The sequence below is a fragment of the Monopterus albus genome, unplaced genomic scaffold, assembly GCF_001952655.1.
Source record: "Monopterus albus unplaced genomic scaffold, M_albus_1.0 scaffold96.1, whole genome shotgun sequence".
NCBI lineage: Eukaryota > Metazoa > Chordata > Actinopteri > Synbranchiformes > Synbranchidae > Monopterus > Monopterus albus.
In genome coordinates, this window is record NW_018127976.1 from 2,322,809 (window position 1) to 2,336,265 (window position 13,457).

Genomic DNA, 13,457 nt, shown 5'->3' on the forward strand with positions numbered 1-13,457 from the left:
CACCCGCTTTGAGACCTCCAGCCACAGCACAGAGAGGAGGCACACACACACCAAGACCACCCAGCCCCCCAACTCCCCTCCACTAACTGTCTCACCAGGCCAGGTACGCACAGTCCTGAGGAAGATCAACCCCTGCAAAGTGGCCGGACCGGACAATATCCCTGGGAGGGCTCTCAGGGCATGTGCCAGCAAGCTGGCTGATGGTCTTACCACCATCTTCAACCTCTCCCTCAGCCAGAGCATCGTTCCCACCTGCTTTAAGACCACAACCATTGTCCCCCATCCCAAGAAGAGCCCAGTCACCTGCCTGAATGACTACAGGCCAGTGGCACTCACCCCAATTATTATGAAGTGTTTTTTGGCCCACATTCAGAGCAGTATACTGGACCCCCTGCAGTATGCCTACCAGCCCAAAAGGGCCACATCAGACGCCATATTTTTATTATATTGCTGCATTTGCTGCTTAAAGTGCCTTAGATTTTGTGTTGCTTGTTTATCTACTTTATATTTAATTTGTATTTTGTGGCATTTTAATGTGGACGGCAAAGTAAGAATTTCATTGTACAGGGAAACACATTTCCTAACTGTGCATATGACAAATAAACACTTTGAACTCTTGAACTTACTTTATAAAGTGTCCTGAGACGATTTTTGTTGTGGATGGTGCTATACAAATGAAACTGAGTTGAGTTGAATTGAAAAAGAGAAGTATTATGAGAAGATATAGTGCAATCATATATATTTGATGAATTCTTAGTTTTGATAGGCAGGTTGAGGCAGGTGTCATGACCCAATGCATACTTCTTCTGTGTTTCTTACTAATCAGTTTTGAATATATCGGTCATTAGAACAGATCATGCTTGCAGAATATATCAAATTATATTTATATGAGACTGTACCCGGCAGCAGCATTGCTTGCTGCTGCAACTTAATATGTTACTGTATTTTTTAAGAGACAGTGTCATACTACTACAGTGTACAACAATTTATTATATTTGCAGATTTCAGCTTTCAATACTAAGTATTTTTTACCCTCTGGAAGCTGGGTGAAACATTATTTTCATAACACATTTATCCTATAGTATATATCAGTTAAATGCTGCAGTGGCCTGTTGTAAAAAGGATTTTGCCACTTTGGCCTGTTTCATATACATCTTTACAGTGTAGGGAGAACAGCAAACAGGCAAGAAATGAAACAATGTCAAAAAAGATGAGAAAGAACATTATTTTGACAGAACAAAAAAAGTTGGAATTTCCTTTGTTTGTGTGAGAGATCACTTATGTACATACTGGTTAGTATTCACGCAAATTGTTTGCATGTGATGGAAATTGGATGAAAGGGCTTCCTCTCCCTAAGCGATACAACTAATCCTGTCTTATCTTGACCAGGAGCAGTTCATCAGGCTTCACAGTAATGCTATTTCACATTGTGCATTTCACCTGTTCACTGTGTGTGGCTGAAGCACAGTAGCGCACTATACAGTACATAAATGCATACATTCAAAAATTATTTATTGTTGCATTATATAAAAAAAAAAAGCCAAGTATGTTGCATAATACAGCACATGTAGTTATTAAGGTTCGATCTTTGATTTAGAATTTAATGAATATAACATAATATTTGCGGCTCCTGTCACACAGTCCAAATAATGACTGTTTAATGGATTTTTGACAAACCTGAGGCAGGCAGGGGCAGTCTAGTGGAAGACATCTGTGCAGGGACCTTTGTGGAGACAGGTGTGTAACCAACAGCCAGTGCCACTGCACAAGACGGCTTCAAAGTAATTGGAGCATAAACATGTCATGTGTTCTTACAAGTTACTGATTGAATGCAACTAAAAACTGGTCATCTTGAATGTCTGGATGCAAGAGTCAGAACGCAGTGAAAGCCAGAGGTTAGATACAGAGCACAGGACAGCTATGAGCGAGAGACAGGAGAGAGAGAGACGAGGCCTCAGAAGGCAGCAGTGAAGAGAAAGGAGAGGCAGATCTGAATTGTTTCACGTGACTTCATTCAAAAGACCTGGTCATATATACTGCTCAAAAAAATAAAGGGAACACAACATAACTTTATTTTTTTGAGCAGTGTATATAAAATGTATTTTCAATTTTTAATTGTTTCAATAATACAATAAATTGACTTTACTTGTTTACTTTCTGTACACACATATATAAGAAGGAAAACCTTAGAAAATGAGATCCACCATTTTATATATTAGACTAGCACAAACTGTACTAAAAATTAGCAGATACTACTTGACAGCAAATTCCTGGGCTGCGTCATGTTGCCAGTCTGCCCCTGGGTGAGGGAGACAGCCTTGCACTGAAGGGCATTAGAGCAAAAGAACTGACTGAGGACTTCTAACCCAGCAAATATTAATAGAAAAATATTTCTGTTGTATGCTGAACGCTAATGTTTGCATTCTTATGCAGCAAAATTGATGTGTTGGACTTCTAAAGAAACCACTCAAAAGAGCAATTTCAATTCAGTAGTAACACAAAAAAGAGAGAAAAGAAAAAACAAACTTGTCTCTTTATCACTTTCAGTACATGCACAAGCAAAAAAAAATCACCCCTTCCTCCTTCCCCTCCTCCTGCTGATGCAACCAGAAGAAAATTATGGTGTGACCATCATTACTTAGCACTGGAAGGTAGATGAGCTTTAAAGAGTAGGTGGACAACCAGGGATTGTTCTGTGCTTATTTGTGTCCAGACTGTCCATATATTGACCGGGAAAATTGACCTCTATGAGCTGCTGTAGGTCCTCCCTGCCTGGGCACATCTCTCTTTCTCTCTTTTCCCTGAAATGAACCTCAGCTCTCTTTAGTGAGTCAGGGCCAATCATTAGAAGACAAGCCAGTGTTTATGTGCATGTATGAGTAACAGCTGTAAACCAAAAAGCAAATGAAGAGCTGTGACTGGGGTGATCGTTGGGAGATGCAGCCAGGCCTGCATCAAACAGCAGGTGCTTTATAGACTGAAATCAGAATGCGCTAATTATTATCCAGTCTGCTTCCACTGCATGACTCATGTAAGTTTATGGAAAGGAGAAGAAATCAAATAGTTGCAACAGCAAAATAATAAAAGCTAAGAAAGCTGGGTTATCCAACTACAAACAGGGCATTAGAAAGATTCAATGGTCTCAAAACAGACTGAGCATTTTGTATGGACAAGATTTGTAAAACTGTGGAATATGCTACTGAATGAGGTTGTAATACCAGCAGCATGATGCAAGAAGCTAGAGAGGTAATAACAGTCCACCACAAGTCAAAGTGACAGTGTTTCACAAAGCTATTAACTGTATTTGTTTATATCAAAAATCTCTATTTGTATCTGTATTCTGACAGTCTGACCACACAATACAAATTCCCAACAAGCTGAGGAAACATGGGGATGCAAGGCTGGAATCAAACAGAGAGAAAGGAGGAGAGAGTATAAACTTTTTCTCCTTTCTATCATCATGGGGAGAGGTCCCTGGTGAATAAAATGGATGAGCTGAGTACACTGAATAAGACCCAGCAGGTTTATTGGGAATGCAGTTTCATGTGCTTTACTGAAAACGTGGCTGCAGGAACATATCTAGAGTCCAGCTCCACTCTCACTGCCTGACAAAAAAGATGGCAGGCAGAGTGGTAAGAAGAAAGGAGGGGGGGATTGCAGTGCCATCAGGAGGTGGTCACAGGAAGCTAATAAGACTCTGTAGGGGTGTTTTGAAGCCACACACTGGAACATACTCTGTGAGCCTCATGGAGACGACAGACTCTATAACAGACTGTATAACACAGTACATAAACTTCTATGTGGACGCCGTCATCTCCACGAGGACAATGCACTGTTTCCCCAAACAATAAGCCCAGGATCACAACTGACTCGAAGCTGCTGAAAAGAAAAAGAGAGCCTTTAGGGGCAGGGACAAAGAGCTGCTAAGGAGGGCGCAGACAGAACTGAAAGTGAGACTGAGGGAGAGCAAAGACAGCTACAGGAGGAAGCTGGAAAAATAGCTCTAACAAAACAACATAAGGGGTGTGTGGTCTGATATGAAAAGAAGGTTTGGGGCACCCCAGTAGCAAAATAGTTACAGCACAGTGCATCGTGTACACATTTACAAACAATTTCTAGGACCCTGAGTTGGAGTATTATAAGCAAAATCCCATTCATCGGTATTGTACTGGGATGGAGGCAAACATAAGAAATCTCAGAAACAGATATCTGAAATCCTGGACAAATGAAACCAAAAGTATCTGGAAAGATACATAACACTCATGGTAAACTGATTTTTTTAAAGTTTTCTTATGGACCCGTATATATACAAACCAGCCCGTCTTCATTCTTAGGGCATCAAATACAAACAATATGTACATTTAGTGTCTCCTACGGACACCAAAGATAGCCTTTGGTGTCCGTAGGAGACACACGGGGTTTTCAGTCCAGTTCATTTATCCACTCACTTATTCTTGGTAGCAAGAGGTCATAGTATATGAAGGTGACTGGGGTGGATGGTGGGTCAAACAAAACATTGAACTTTCCCATGGGAGAGTGGAGTTCGCCTCTGGATAAGGATAAGGATAATCACCTTTATTGGCCAAGTATGTTACACACAAGGAATTTGTTTCCGGTATAGAATCGATGGCAGCCATCTGCGGCGCCACCTCAACCAATGGCTCTAACCATTGGGGGCATCTGGGGGGGGTTCAGTGTCTTGCACAAGGACACTTCGAGACGTGGACTGCCAGCACCGAGAAGTGTTTTAACTCAAGTCACATTATTCACCTAAAGCTACCCATGCAGTTTTTGTCTAAGCATAACCGCCTCATTTTTGTGTACTGACAAAAGTGGGCTAACACAGTTCTGTAATGAAAACCCTGAGCATCTTATATGGATGCCAGAGGCACCCTGTAGTGTCAGCATGAGACACAAATGTCAATATTTGACACCCTGGGAATGAGAATACGTTGAAACAAGCCTATACATGTGTGCACTAACCTGTAGCTATTTGTGTGAAGGCCTGATTCTCAGCAGTAGAGAAAAAATTTCCATCACGGTGAATAATCAGAGAAAGTAGAATACTTTGGCAAAAAAACACGGCTGAGCAGAAAGGAGCTGAGAGGCCTTCAGCCTTCAGCTTGTCAGCTGAATTAATTCGACGACATGTCCCAAAGGACCTACTAACAGAGAGACGCACAGAAACACTCATTGCTGCTCTGATTGCCATATTCTCCAGATAATTAACTGTCAAGGTTCTTGTCCCCCACCTCTTCTAGAATTCACTGATTTTTTTTTCTATATCATTTTCTCTGTCTCTCTCTCTGCTACTTCTTGGTGGAGTGGTGGAGCTTGAATGGTCCCTCATTACTTGCTGGCACACATTAGCAGTGTTTATCCATGAGCAATTGGTTATCACACAGAGCAGGAGAAGGAGGTGGGGTGGGAGGTAGAGGAAGTGGGTGAGTGAATCGAAGTGGAACTAATTTTTTGACAAGTCCTTGATATGGGTTGGGGAGTATAACAAAACAGGGACTCATCTGGTTTGGCATGTGGAGGGGTATTTTGTTATTTGGCAGAGTGATGTTCCTGTCTCATAGAATCAAACTCTCTCTAATAACACTTATTTCAACCTGGGAGAATTTGAGTCCAGCAGTGGTCTACTTGGGTAAGGTAAAAGAAAACACTCAGGTATAGTTAGGAAAGTTTGAGTGTTAAGCCATATTTTATTCCAGGTTGCTATCTTTATTTGATGTGAATGGACAGTGACCTGACCTCTACAGAGCAGTTTCAATAAAACTAGATAAAAAGCAGAAAAACTAGAGAAACTGTTAACTATAATAACTAAGACAAAAAGCATGTTCCTAACTTAATAAAATATGAATGAAAAACCCACTGTAATCCAACACAAAAAAGCAGATAGACATAACAAAACTAATTGGTTTCCAGAGTTCATTTTTTCTGCATTTTTTATTTTTCATGACAAAAATGAGACAAAAAATATAGCAGGGCACTCGAGCTGGCAACATGACTTGAAGTTCATCTCTAATTGATTCCAGGCTTTGACTTGCATGGTTGCCAAAAAAACTAAGATACATTTCATTATAAATATACAATATTCTAAAATTTCACAGAAAACATTATTAAAAAGATTATTATTGTTGACCAAAGCCAACTAAAATCAAATGACAACAATTTAAAAGCAATATACATTTTTGTCAAATTAAGATTAACCTAGAACTTTATCAAGCAACAAATTTAACACCTGCAAACTGGCAAATTACTTCTTTCACAAGCCAGCAGATGTTCTTCTGCTTGCAACCTAGCAGACTGAAGGTTCTTCAGCTGAGGAGCTTGTTTGAACATTGCCGGACCAGGTATACACAACATGCACTCAAATTAATGGAAAGTCACATTAGGTCCAATAGATCCAGGTGTGCCGCTTCCAGCTGTGCCATGTGTCAGGTACAAACAGTAGTGGCAATAGTATCCGTGTAGACATTAATGAACACCCCACAGCAGCCAAATCTCCAATATTGTTTACTGTTGTATTGTCAAATATTTTTATGTTAGCATGCTGAAAACATGTTTTTACCTCAGCTATGATCAACAGCACAGCAGATGTATGTGCCCCACTCAGGTTTCTGTTGGATGCTGGCTGGAACACAACATCCTGGGCAGTAGTCCAGCTTGAGTCCTTCAATTCATGTTATTCGCCATTTTTCTTGCTCCCTAAATTTCCTGTCATCTGTCTGTTTTGGACATTATAATAAAGGCATCAACTGGCCCAAAACATCATTTACAAAAATGCAGCTCACTGGCTGGAATAGCAACAGTGGATTGTCTCCCATGACCCACTGTATAATGTCACATTAACCTCCAGGTGAAATAATGATTTTATGTTTTTAGAATTGGTACTGATTTTTTTTATTACCCATAATAAGAGTTAACATGCAGGAAGGAATATGTGACCCAGTGCAACAATGTGGCTTTATCTCTTATTTATTTAGTCAACAATGTAGTTTCATGGTGCAAAGACAAGGTATGTCAGTCCAAATGTTATAAATGCCATTATAAATAGTATTACCATTAATAATCTATGGTTGTGGACTATATCTGATCCTATAATACTGTACACACAATACAGGATCTGCTGTGATGTTTTAATCAGTCTCATTTATATATAGAAGCTTCCATTCCAGCTGCAGAGCTGTTCAACATCAGCTCCTGTGAATAAAATGCCAACACGCCTGAGATGAAAAGCAAATTCAAGCTGTACAGTACCTCACATGGTGAAACTTCACCTGCCATATTTGTGTTTGTTGATAATGTCACATTTCCACCTATTCACCTGCTTTGCATAGGGCACAGGAGAAATGAGATCTGATCATAATGCAGAGGAGAAATGCCAGATGTAAATGGGAAGAGCTGTTCTTTAACCAGTGTACAATCCTAAGTTACATTGGTGAGTTTTACTGTAATACTGTCTGAATGAATGAACTCTTGCAAAATAGTTAATACTTTTAAGTTAAATAATTTACTTCACCATTTCAAAAATGATGCTACAGCATACAGCAATACTCAAAAAGTAATGAATGCATTTTGATTTTTTTTGTTTGTTTTGTTTTTTGGAGAGGTGGGGTATGGCCCGCAGAACAGCTGATTAGATTTCGGTGTTGAGCCTGATCACCAGCCGGATCCAGGAATTTTTTTTAACAGGTTCTTCACCATTGGGAGTTTTGGAAAGGCTGCTGACTGTATGTGAGCCCCCTTCTGGTGAAAGTCACAGCTCTGCTGCTGAGCACTCTGAAGACATACAGAGACAAATCCTTGGGCCAGTAAGAGCTGTCCATTCATTGTCAATGGAAACTGAGTGCTGTCACTGAGTACACCCTGCTGTGTGAGTCATTGACTGCAAGGGACCACTGAGGCAAAAGCTAGCAGCTGGGGAAACCTCTACTCTATGTAGCAACAGCTGGATGAGAACCTAATGGCAGAGATTTTGAACCAGGATCAAAGCTGTTACGATTTTCATTTGTAGGTCCTGATAAACTATTACAGTATTCCACTTTATTAAGTTTTGACTTTTGTTTTTCTTCAGGCAAGAAAGTAACAACTTACATTGAGAATATGAGATCAGTCTATCTAAGTAATGCCAATTTAGTCATTTTCAGAGATGTGAGTGCTCATTATCTGACCAAGCTAGCTGTATTAGCAGGCAGCTACATCTGATTTAGAACACAGTAGTCTGTCACAAGGATGTCAGTGTTTCAGCTGCACATTAGGTGTATTGTGTCCTCCTGTACTCGGGAGTTTGGACTTAAATAAGCTGTGCATCAGAAATGGAGTAAAGTACATAAGTTGTACAGCATATCTGTCACATCTGTCAAGCTCAACACAACACAGAATTACAGTGCTGCCAGACCCAGTGACAGCCAGCTACCTTGTCTTAGTACAGTATGTATAAGTGCCCTGCGGTACGGGTAGCAGGAGACACAGAGGAAAATGGACTGACATGCAGTCAAATGATGTTTGGTGTGTGTATCTATAAAAAACTGTGAATACACATTGTTATGTCAGTTTGTATGGGACAGTTATTTATTAGTATTACTGTAGTAATCACTCATATATTGTTTTTTTTTATAACTTCAAACAAGTAGTGATACCAGCATCATTCCAAATGCCAGCAGTAGGTTTTCATGGTCAAGCAATCATGCTATGAGGGTCAAACTCTCGTGGGAATATTGCTTTTAGGTGTAACAGTATTATGGGGAAACTGAGTTACAGTCATGGCCAAAGATATTGGCACCCCTGCATTTTTGTCAGATAATGCACCACTTCTCCCAGAAAGTTGGTGCAATCACAAATTCTTTGGTATTCTCTTGTTTATTTCTTTTTTCTTGTATTGGGGCAACACAAAAAAGCAGAGAAAAGCCAAATCTGATATATTCCACACAGAACTCCCAAAAATGGACTGGACAAAATTATGGACACCCTCAATTTAATATTTGGTAGCACATCCATAGGCCAAAAAAACTGAAATCAATCATTTCCCATCAGTGAGTTTCTTACAGCTCTCTACCAGAATTTTGGACCACTCTTCTTTTGTCAACTGATCCAGGTCTCTCAGATTTGAAGGGCTCCTTCTCCCATCTGCTGTTCTGAGATCTCTTTTCAGGTGCTCTATGGGATTTAGGTCTGGCCATGTCACAAGTCTCCTGCACATTGTCTGAAACCATTTCTGGTGCTTTTTGAAGTCTGCTTTGGGTCATTCTCCTGCTGTAAGACCCGTGACCCCTGATGGAGACCCAGATTTTTGACACTGGCCCTACATCTTCCGATTTCATAATGCCATACACACATTCAAGACATCCAGTGCCTGAAGCACAAAGCAACCCCAGAACATCAGTGAACCTCCACCATGTTTGACTGTAGGGACCGTGTTCTTTTCTTTGAAAACTTCATTTCATTTTGTGAAAACAGTAAAATGATGCGCTCGACCAAAAAACTCTGTTTTAGTCTAATCTGTCCACAGGGCATTCTCCCAAAAGGATTGTGGCTTCCTCAGGTAAGTTTGGCTTTTTTTATGTTTCTGTGTCAGCAATGGGGGCCCCTGGGTCTCCTACCATAGTGTCCCTTGTCAGTTGGATGGCGATGAAGAGAATGAGTAGCACATTAGGAAGTGGCTGGGGGCTTCACATTGCCCCAGCAGTGTGGCCCTGTATGGAAAAGGGAGGAAAAGAAGACACAAGAGGGAATTTTGTTTGTTCTTGAGGGTGAAAAAGGCAGGAAACAAGTCATTTTGAAACTGGAAAATGCAGGGCAGCTAAAGGCACAGAGAAATTGGCAAATGAGAGTAGATTTAGGCAATCAGCCCATAGGTCCTCAGGAGATATCCAGAACTAATCTAAGAACAGATTTTGTGTTGTGGTCAGAAACACAGTGGCCTGTGTACAGTAGTTTATGGAGCTTACAGTTCCCAGGGAGGGTGCTGTAGAAACAGATTATAGGAGGAAAAAGTTAAATACATGGAAGTGGCTACAGAGGCTGAGGGGTGTAGCTGAAAAAGTAAGAGCCGCCCAGTGGAGGTTAATTGGTAGGTCTATTTTTTTCTCTGCTAGGTGAATAAAAAGGGGAATAAAAATGGCTCTAATGCTCAGTGAAAAGCTTGAGAGAGGCTACAGTATGAGCAGTTAAATGGTTCTGGAGGAGAAGAAATGTGTGTGACTGGGGCAAAGATACGTAGATGTCCCAGGTAATGCTGTATGTATGAAATCATTATATGTGCATTTTAGGTTAGGTTAGGGTTGGAAAATGGTGTTAAACATTAAAGATTTATGATGGTATGGCCTGATTCTCCCCTCTATGGGACCAAGTAATGGTTAAACATCATCCATTCTTTGGCACATTTGGGTGTAGGCATTTACTTGTCATGGTTACGGTTAGGATAAGGGTCTCTGCAATGCATTATGTCAATGAGTGTCCTCAAAGAAATAGCAAGACACAAGTGTGTGTGTGTGTGTGTGTGTGTGTGTGTGTGTCTGTGTGTGTGTGCCATGTGTCATAGTCTGGGGAATTTTTCTAGTTAAACGAGCTGCCTTGTAACATTAACAAGACAAATCCTTGGTTGGAATGGAATGGATGGGTAATGGCCACCTGATTCGTTATACTGCCCCCTTAACAACATTACAGTAGTGTGAGTGGAACGGAACAATCAATCAACCTACGGCATAATGGTACAGTGCCTGGAGGATTCTACAAGAACCAGACTGTAAATGGCATGTGTTAAGGTAAAAGATCACATTCAACTGCTCAGAAGCTACACAACCTCTTCTCAAGATGCTCCTGTTGAGATGAAAACATTATCTTAAACATTATCTTATCATTTATTTTACAGGACAGACACAAACCACTTGGTCGTATGCTAGAAACTATCCTATAATTGTGATGTGTAGCATATAGGAATGATTTAAGAATTCATCATATGTGCCTAATATTTCGTTAGGCAGCAGCAGCAAAGCTTACAAATGGTCACACTGTGTGAGTCATACACAGATAATCTGCCCCTCACAGGAAGAGTCATGTTTGAAGAGGTATAATTTATCAATCTGAGTGAAAAACAGTTGAAAGACCACCATTCTTTGAATTCTTAGGGAAACATGCTGGGTGCTAAAACAATGTCAAATAGCTTATGCTGCAGTATTTGACATGACTGACTGGGTGACCGACAGCAGTCAGTGATGTTTTCACTTCATGATAGCATTATGATTATGTTATCTTGTTATTATCAATAATTAATTAATTAGTCCACCTCTGCAGTCATCTGTGAAAATTCAGAGAGACAGATGGCAAAAAGTGGCGTACAAATTAAATACATTAATAGCCTATTCCATTTACACCTTTAATATTGCCACGACTGCATGTTCACTGCTTTGATAGTATGGTATAAGTTGTATGACTGATAAATCAGTAAATAGTATGGTCATACAACAGGGTGCCAAGCTGGGAGAGGGGCGTGGGAATATTTTTTTGGCCTGTGACCGGCCAGTGGCCCAGCACTGTTAAGGGCATTGTTTTCTGCTCTACCAGTGACTCATGAGCCACAGAGCGTGGCCCTGGTCTGAGGTCACATGCACTCTGCAGCAGGTTTTCATCAGACCACAAAGAAAATCGAGGAGAAGCTGATTTTGGTGGACCCACACCCTGTTCTTCTTTGCTCCAGCTCGTTTCCTCTTCTTCATCAATACAACTGAAGCCAGAGCTTTTCACTGACATGTAGATAGATACATCATGCATCTAAGTTCGCTGCTTGAAACTAGTTACTATCTACTAAGCACTTCCTGGAAAGCTTTTTGGTCGCCTAGGAACTGGCACCCAACGTGTGCAATTTGCACATGTGCGTCCTCCTCCCCTGTGCTACCCCCAACCCCCGTGGTGAGCGCAGCACACACCAAGTCCTATCTGAAAATGGCTTTAGACAAGAGTTTATCAGTAACCACTATCATTTTTGTTATTAGTCTGTGGCTGCTGTACTTGTTTTTCATAACCTTATATCTGTTATACATTTTAAGAGGGTTTTGTTTTCATTTAAATACTCCCTCCCCCAAACCCCAGATACACTTGCACATGCACAGGAATTAGCAGAATTGATTTGTCAATGTTTTCCTCTTCTTCCTCCAACTTGTTTGTTAGTATGTGTGTTGTTTTGTTGGTTTCTTTTTTAGCGGTTGTTTGCGTACCTTGGTATCTTTTGTTTGTCACTTGTTAATGATGTCACTTTCTTTATGTGCAAATCTTTTTTTTATAAAAGGAAAGAAAACAGCCTACCTAAAAATGATGCTGACACCGCCATGCTTCACTGTGGGGATGGCATTAGCAGGCAGTGAGCAGTGCCTGGGCTTCACCACACATAGTGTTTGAAGTCCTCCAAGTGTTCAGTTTTTGCCTGATCAGACAAAAGATGTTTTCTCATGTTAACTCCTTTAGATTACTCAAGTCCAGGAAGTGTAAAATTGAAAGTTGATTTCCAAATTATTAATATTCATACTTTCAGTGTAAAGACCAGGTTACATTAACATTTTAGGAGTGAAATCACTTTATTTCAGTGACACAACTGCAATCGGTAATTCAAAATTCACCTTTTCCAAAAAAATTCTCTAAAACAGATATAATTTTATAAACCAGTATAGGCCTCCAAACCTATCAATTGAACCCTAACAGCTCAGATCTGGATCCTGACATGATCCAGACCTGATCCAGTCCCAGCCACAAGCATCCCTGCTTTTAGTTGTAGCTGATAACATGTTATTACCTTCAGCCTGCTGGTTCAAGGCAAAGAGACAGCAGTAATCATCTCTGTATCTTCCAGAGCGCTGCCATAATGGCCATGATTATTAGAGCCCAAATTAAATTCAGAGCGGATATTAGCAATACACGAGCTCTCGTCAACACTGCCATTTCCCTGGCATATGCAGGACATTATCCAGAAAACATTGCTCTCAATCCAATTAATCCACCTCCTCTGCAAACTCACACACACACAATCACGGAGTACATAAACACTTACTCATACTTGCCTACCTCAGTACAGTTCAATGTTATGCCAACCTGTGACTAGCACAGCAGTCAGCCAAAACAGTCTTAACAATGCTGCAGTGATTAGTGATTATTTTTTTGAGTGTGAAAATGTAAAAAAATCCAGCTGGTAACCAAACAGAATTGATTCTGTGGAGGAGGCCAGGCTTGTGTGTTTAGCAATTGTCCACACAAGCAACATAATTCAATGTTAATAGGAAGAGCAACTCAAGGGGGAGGGGAAGAATTACATTTAAGTACAAAGAACATTGAGTCAATGTTTTTTCTTTGTTGTTAGAGAGTGGAGTGCTCACTGTGGCTTTCTGAGAATCTGCATTGTGTGTGTGTGTGTGTGTGTGTGTGCCAATGTGTGTGTGAGAAAAAGAAAGAGACAGAGACCA